This window comes from Morus notabilis, unplaced genomic scaffold (assembly GCF_000414095.1).
Source record: "Morus notabilis unplaced genomic scaffold, ASM41409v2 Scaffold133, whole genome shotgun sequence".
Taxonomy (NCBI): Eukaryota; Viridiplantae; Streptophyta; class Magnoliopsida; order Rosales; family Moraceae; genus Morus; species Morus notabilis.
The window spans coordinates 17,501-25,683 of NW_010363211.1; positions in this window are offsets into that span (position 1 = coordinate 17,501).

The following is an 8,183-nucleotide window of genomic DNA, read 5'->3' on the forward strand; positions in this document are numbered from 1 at the left end:
GGTTCATATGGTTTCATAATAATATAACTACCATATGCGATAAATTTGTATTAAGGTTAATTACCAATTATGGTTTTCGATGTTGGATCTATTGCCTAGGATTAACTTGCATTGAGCGTTCTAATATAAGTCAAATAAAAAAATTACATAAAATAAAAACACTTAGCATACGAGCGGATAAATAAAGATAAAATTTTACGACGCGTTTGGAAGTCGTACCAAAATGATTCTATTTTTTGTATGAAAATAGAAATGAAAGCGTTTTCAATCTCAGACAAAAATCATTTTTGAAAAGACGTTTAGTAGTTTTATCAAGAGATTATTTTCAGTATAAGAAAAAACTGAAACTCCATTTTGTTATACATTTTTGAAAACATCTAATAGTATTTTAAATAATATATTAAATAAGAAAATGAAAATATTTCTTTCTTATATGAAATAACTCATTAATAGAATAATTATGTATGTATATATGTATATCTCTCTCTCTGTTTGAGAGATGAGAAAATGAAAATAAGAAATGAAAAATGACTAAAAGTTGTTTCCCATTTTACATGAAACTAAAAAAATGTTTTAATTTCCCTTTTTTTGTCTTTGGTTGCTCCAAACACTATCTTCTCCTCATTTTCATTTTTCATTTTTCGAAAAACGTGAAAAACGTTTTTGGACTCAATTCTAAACACGCTGCTTGATTCTACCTTTTTAAGTACGTGAGTAGTTAAAAATATTCTTTTTGAAAAACTCTATCCCTTAATTAATCATAATCTAAAAAATAGAAAAACATTGGTTAATGTTAAGGAGTATAAATAAAAAAATGGTTCCATTTTACGGGATATTTTTAAAAATTTCCCTAAAAGGGGAGATTTTGACGAAATATTCTTAGAAATATTCTGGGGAGCGATCAACTCAACTTCTCAATTCGGGAAGCTGCAACCGTTTTGGGTCAATTGTCAATACATGGTTTTGGTCATTTTCTAGCTCTAGTAATCGAAATATCTTCTTATGGACGCTTGATTGGTGTTGTGCCATACGGGTGTTGGCTCGTTTTGTTGGCCAGAGCGGATCCGAGTTGACACGTAGAGATGAAATTTATCTCTAGCAAAAACAGAAATAAAAATAGCATACACAAAGAAAATATTGGTTGCATAATTTGTGGGTGACATTATTTAGTTTCTGGAAGAAGATTTAGTATATTAAATAAAAGTTAGGAAATACTGGTATAATTCACTTCACAGATTTAAGTTTTCAATTCGAATTAAAATGTAATATTTCTTGAGAATTTTTAACTGTAACATAAAAAATTAGACGTGACATTTTTTTAAAAATTTATAACTGTAAAAACTTATAACTTAAAACTCAATGTACGTAATTACTTTCAAGAGTAAAAAAAAATGTACGTAATTACTAATTATAAACGAAACATTAACTTTTAAGAGTTTTAAAATAATTTAATTTCATAAATATACTATTTACTACATTCTCCCTTTATTGCCATGAGTTGTCATTGTGCATTCTATGATAAAGATTGAAATTACATTCATATTTATAATAATTACTAAAATCAGAGGAAAAAAGTTATAAGTTGTTGTGGTGGGGGGTTTGAGTACTATAACTCCTTGCTATTTTCACTGACTCGAATAATAATTTAAATTTTTATTACAATATTTTCACTTTTTAATTTAAATTTTTATCTCAAAATAAGTGAAACAAACATAATATAAGTATGTTAAGATCTTTCGTGTCTGAATGTAAGAGTCTGTTTAGTTCATGGATTAGAATTATGTGATTAAAACTATTTTTGATTTACGTGTATTTTTTATGAGAGAAAATACTGTAACGAATCATTAATCATGATTCGAATCAGGAAACGAATCCCTCTACCAAACATCACCTAATTATCATCCTTAAAAAAAATAAAAATAAGAAAAAAGAACTACAGTACTCGAGTCGAAAGGATAAAGATGGTTTTTGATTGTGACACGGACAAACATTCTCTTCAAAGGAATATAACAAAACTTTACGTAATTATCAGAAATTCTCATACCAGGATCTTGTAAATTCGCACCACAATTTACTGAAAGCGTACACGTGTAAGTCATCACACGATTTAAAAAACAAAGTCCTCAAGAATTCAGAATATTCCAAGGTTCTGCTAGGCTGGCCGCCACCAACAACAACCCACACAAAAGTGATGATTTCATACCCAGAATAAATTAATGTAATAAACAATTATCAAATCCACGGACACCGCTGGCCTCGCCATCATTGTGGGCTAACAAAGTGTGTGTGGGGGCCCAAAAGGCTAAAGGGCCGTTGGACCACGAGTCCGCGACAGAACAGAGCCTCAACGGAGAGCCAATCAGAAATGGCCACGTGGCAATTTGTGGTTCGAAGAATTTGCCTCCCTGGGTCGAAATAAATGTGAAAGAGAAACACAGAAAAAAGTGAGCCTAATAACTAACAAAAAAAAAAAAAAAAAAAAAAAAAAAAAAACAAACACCAATTTGCTGAGAAGGATAGGATTCCAGCAGAAAAGAAAAATAAAAGGGAGGTGGCTGGTTTTGTTCACCTAATAAAAAAAATATTTCCACTCTTTTTTTATTTATTTATAAAAAATGACGTATTTCATTTATCATTTTCCATCTCTCTTCTCCGATTTTCTTCCACTTGAAAAGATCTCATCTTGCGGAGGAGATTTACGGCATGACAGCTCTAGTGACAACGGAAATGAGGTATGGTCAACAATGAAAAAATAGAAAAAGAGAGGAAAAAAAACCACTAATTTATTATTGTTTATTAGTGATTTATTTTTTTTAAAAGTAAAATTGTATTTCAAACTAAAAAAGAAAGTACAAATACTAACACAGACTCAATTGACCTTGCAATATATAGAAACATAATCTCAACCATGACCGGTACCACTAATAAGTTCGAATGAGACGCACAAAAAGTCAAATGTGCACCGGATTCCAAAGTGAAAATTTGAAAAAGTGCACCAATAATTAAACACAAATATGATTTTTTTTAACAATACCTCTATAATTAATGGAATACTCTCATCGATTAAGATTAAAAAACCAAAATTGCCAATACCGTAAAGAGACAACTCTTACATATTGGACATACATACTAAATTAGAAGGTGGAAAAACCCACTTTTATTGTGATTTATCTTCTTTTCGAGAAATATACATTTTTTAAATTAGTAAACATATGCTTTAAAAATAGTATTTTTTTGTCCCAAAAAAAGAGAGTATTTTTTGCGCATATCCTTGAATGAAATAGATATATTCATAGGAGCATGGTAGGACATATTCCACCTAATTTAATTTTTTTTTTAAAAAGTATGTAAAATTAACAAAACATGATTTCAAAATGACATTTAAAATAGAACTCCATGGGTCGGAAATTTTTTGTACTCTACATAAAACTCGTAATATTGTAGGCCTCATTCTTCTCGTGAATTTAAATTTTTAATTTGAGTTGAGATGTAATATTTTTTAAGAATTTTTAACTGTAACGAAAAAAATTAAATATGATATTTTTTTAAAAGTTTTTAACTATAAAAATTTAAAATTTAAAATTTAAAATGACAAAATGAATGACGTGTAAAACTAAAAATATATATATATATAATATGAAAGCATAACAGAAATAAGAAAAAAGTACATAAGATTTATATCAATCAAATTATGTGCTTTAGAATTTTCCCTCTTAAAAAAAATACTCGAAATTCTTCTCGCCACGTGGTGCTCTCTCATTCGTTACATTTGCCTCCCCATTTCAGTGCTGAAATGAGTACGAACGTTCAGCAAAAAGAAGGGAAGTGACTAGGTGTGACCGTGTGAGGGAATTCTTCCAAACATATTCTGGCATTTTTCCCACTCTTTTTTTTTTTTTTTTTTTTCCTGCACTTTCTTTTCTTCTGTCTTTGTTTCTGTGCCACGAAATGGATCATCCAATCACTGTAATAATGGGCGGAAGATCTTCTTCTGATGAGAATAATAAAGGTGAGTGTTGTATAAAGCTTGTTCGCAATAATAAAGCTTTTCAAAAAAAGCAAACAATTTGTTGAAAGCGAATATCACCTTTTTTTTTTTGTTTGTTTTCTTCTTCCTCTTGCCTTTTTCCCCACGTCACATCCTCTTTTCCTCCCTTATTTTTTTTTTCTTTCTGTAAAACAATTGTCTAGGAATGTTTTTTTTTTTTTTTTCTCAAAAAGGAGAAGTTTTTGTTTTGTGACGTTTGGTTCATAGATTCAAACTATGTGATTAGAATTATTTTTAATTTACGTGTATTTTTTATGAGAAAAAATACTACAGCGAATCACGAATTATAATTTGAATCAGGGAATAAATCTAGGTATCAAACAGACATAAATTCTTCTTCATTTTAACATTACATAACATTATTACTATTTCATTTATGTTGTGAACATAACAATTATACACCATGCCTAAAAACAAAAGATAGAAAACAGAACTGACAAAAATAAATATGAAAAGAGACCATAAAATCTCTTTCAAACTAGGGTTTTTTTTTTCCCACTGAATACGGTAATAATTATCATCATCAAGAGATTGCAGAAATATGCAAATTAAGTTCGCATCCCTCAGCAAACTCAATCCCTTGATGAATCACCGACTTTTTTAAAAAAATAAATAAATATAAAGATAAAAAGCATAAAATACAATCTAGCCGATGGTTGAGAGCTCAAAAAGAGAAGAACCGAAAGAGATCTAACACAAAGTTAAACTTGGAACCGTCGTTAGTAAACAAAATTTAGAAAGCTGTCACAAACGCAATATTCTGCAAAAAGTAAACCATCGAAAGAAAAATAAGAACGTCAACACATTAGTAAAATAAAAATATTTTTCTTAAACTTCAGATTATGATTACAAGATGCTCTAGTTTCATTTATTAAAAAAAAAAAAAAAAAAAAAAAAAAAAAAAAAATTTTTTTTTTTTTTTAAAAAAAAAAAAAAAAAAAAAAAAAAAAAAAAACTACTTTCTATTTTGCATGTAGAACACAATGTTTGATAACACTCAGGTGTTGAACAAAATTTAATTTTTATTAACAAAGGTTATCATGCTACCACAAACGAAAGTTGTGTAGAAAGTATAAATAACCATTAGAAAAAATAAGAACGTAGTGATATGATTATTTAATTTGGAAAAACCCAAAAAAAAAAAAAACCGATGTCATCACTCAATTGTAATCACCACTGCTAAAACACAAAAACTACTCAATTGCATAAGACAAACAAAAACTAATAGACAAAAAAAAACATGTCTTAAAATCATGGTAAATATTGCAGAACAATCTTAATTTTCCTTCATCCGATATCATCACTCTGTCGAGTTCAGAGTGCAGATATCAAGTGCTTTCACAAGTCGTTCAAGCTGTGAAATGTTTTGTGCATTGGTGAACCCATTGTTTTTCAGTTTGAATGTGATCAATAAAAATCATTATATTTCCAAAAAGCTCTCTTAAGTGGTATATATATATATATATATATCTTCTTGTTCAATACATATAATAGCTTAACATTTGTTTCAACCGCAAAAGTTGAGTGCGACAACTTCCAGCAGTAATGTATTCGACTTCAACAGTACTAGAAAGTAATTCAAAGAGCCTCTTCTGCATTAATTACACAAACAATTCCATCCATAATTATGAAAGGACCAGATTTACTAATAATGTTTTTATTCTGAAGTTCGGAGGTGGGCGAAATTTTTTTTTTCCAAATTTTCATAACAATATTGTGAAAAATGGAATTAAGTCTGGAGAAAATTTATAAAATTTTCCCCAAAAAAAAAAAAAAAAAAAAAAAAAAAAAAAAAAAAAAAACTAAGAGGTTGAGCAAGAAAATTTAAAGATTAATTCTTATAGTCGTGTATATATTGATTTTGCACAGCGCTTTTGTTGTAGTGTCCTTCTTTTGTTAAAAAGTTTTTTAAAAGTTCTTGCATCACTTTTTTGTTTAATTAATATTAATTTGTACAAAAAAGCATTTTAGGTACACATGCGTAGGGACAGCTATAATGAAAATATCTTAGGAAAATTGATAAAATATACATGAGAAAAAACAGTTTGGGAGTTCCACATTTTTAGAATTATGAATCTTACCCGTTCTAAGGAACCATATGCATGACATGAAAAAAAGAGAAAGATGCCTTGCCACCATGCTGCTGAGGTAACTTAATTAGCTGGAATTTCACAATTAGTTTACCTTTTTTTTCATGAAAACACCAAAGATATATATTGTTATCCTACCAAATATATATATATATATATATATGAAGTGTTAATGATTATTCTAATATTTATTTATTAACGTTTATTATTGTTTTAATTATCTGCTATATATCAGATGGTTGTAATAAATTAGTAGTTATGAAAAAAAAATTCATAATTAATGATATTGGATTCTTACGTGAACTCATATTATTAAATTTTTATATTTGATGGATAATTTCAGATAATAATGTTGTAATCATTTTATAATATATATATACGCGCGTGTGTGTATATATATATATATGTGTATGTATACAGGCCTCGCATTTCATAAAGAGTATTGCTGTTGTATCCACGGTCGTTTTTATGCTTCTCCATTTTCCCTCTTTTACGTAAAAAGGTGTGAGAACCGAATATTTAATACGGTGAGTAGGAATTAGAAATCTCGAGTCCGATGGTTTTCCATAAACCACATCTTCTAAGAATATTTCATGCAAATTTGCCCATAACTTTTTTATGTGCAACATTATTGATTAACTTCATGAGATTTCATGGCAACTCTTCCTAATAATCTGATTCAATCCTCTCACTCTTTTTTACTAGTTTAGGTACGTGCGGTGCACGTATTAAGTTATAATTAAAGTTTTTATAATGTAGAATACAAAAATAATATATAATTAGTAAAAATATATACACAAATAAATTATTTAAAAATTTTAAAAAAAGAGTATATATGGAGAGTGAATTCTAGAGAGAGAGAGTGAGAAAGAAAGATAATAGTCCGGCCGGCTACCAGAAGCACATCTCCAGTCAACGGGCTCAAAATACATCCACACACTCTACGTTGGCCGATCTACACAATGGTGGAGTCCGTGTTGGTGTTTTCTTCTCTTCTTTCAGTCGTTGGTGGAATAAGGCAGTAATTCTGCCAGTGTTGATGTTTGTTTTCCCCCACAAGTCATTAGATTTATTTAGGTTTTGGTTGTTTTTGTTGATTTTAGTTGTGTTCTCTCACCAAGCTCTAACCTTGTGTCGATTTTGTGTTGTTTTTTATCTTTTATAAACCTTTCGTCAGATCTCCCACTTCAGCGAGCTTGATCTAAAAGAATACTGGCGTTCAAAGATCGATCTTCGCTGAGAGTTTGCCACAGCCCCTTCAGGAGAGCCAAACGTGGAGGGAGAATTAAACGAGCCGAGAGAAGTGGTCCAAATTATGTCCATCATCGGACCCTTAATACATGTACTAAGACGCGAATGGATTTACCGATTTTAGTTTGTTGTATTAAGTTTTCTGTATTGAGTTCTCTGTAAACTTCATGCTTTGTTAATTAATGAAAGTTGTTTTGCATTAAAAAAAAAGAGTATATATCAAAGGGTAGTAGGCATATTTTAACGGCTGATTCTATTACAAAATATAGTGTCCCCACATCTAATTTATGAGGGAAAAAATGAATATATGTTAATAGTAGTTTAAGTAAAAAGGGTTACATATTTAATGCATAGAAATACATAAAACATTTTAAATTATAATCAATAACATTTTTAAAAAAATGAATTGACACTTAAAAAGTAAAGCGATCTTTCTAGACTACCGTATGATGAATATAAATTATGAGATAAAACAAAGTAATGAAGTTGAAACTAGTTACAAAATAAACAAACTAAAAACCCTAATAAACTCTTTTTTTTTTTAAAAAAATAAACTAGTTTTAGCTAACTAAGTTACAAGATCTATTGATTCACTCAAAAGAGTAATAAGAAGATATATACCTCATTAAAAAACGTCAAATATGACAAAAGCAAAGTGAAAATCCATTCGAGGGAAAAAGAAGCGTAATATCTCAAAAGCAACAATTGAATAAATAAATGATATCTTAAAAGGCGGATTAGCAATGTCCCTATTCACCAAATCTTGAATAAAATTCGGCGATGAAAGCTACCAA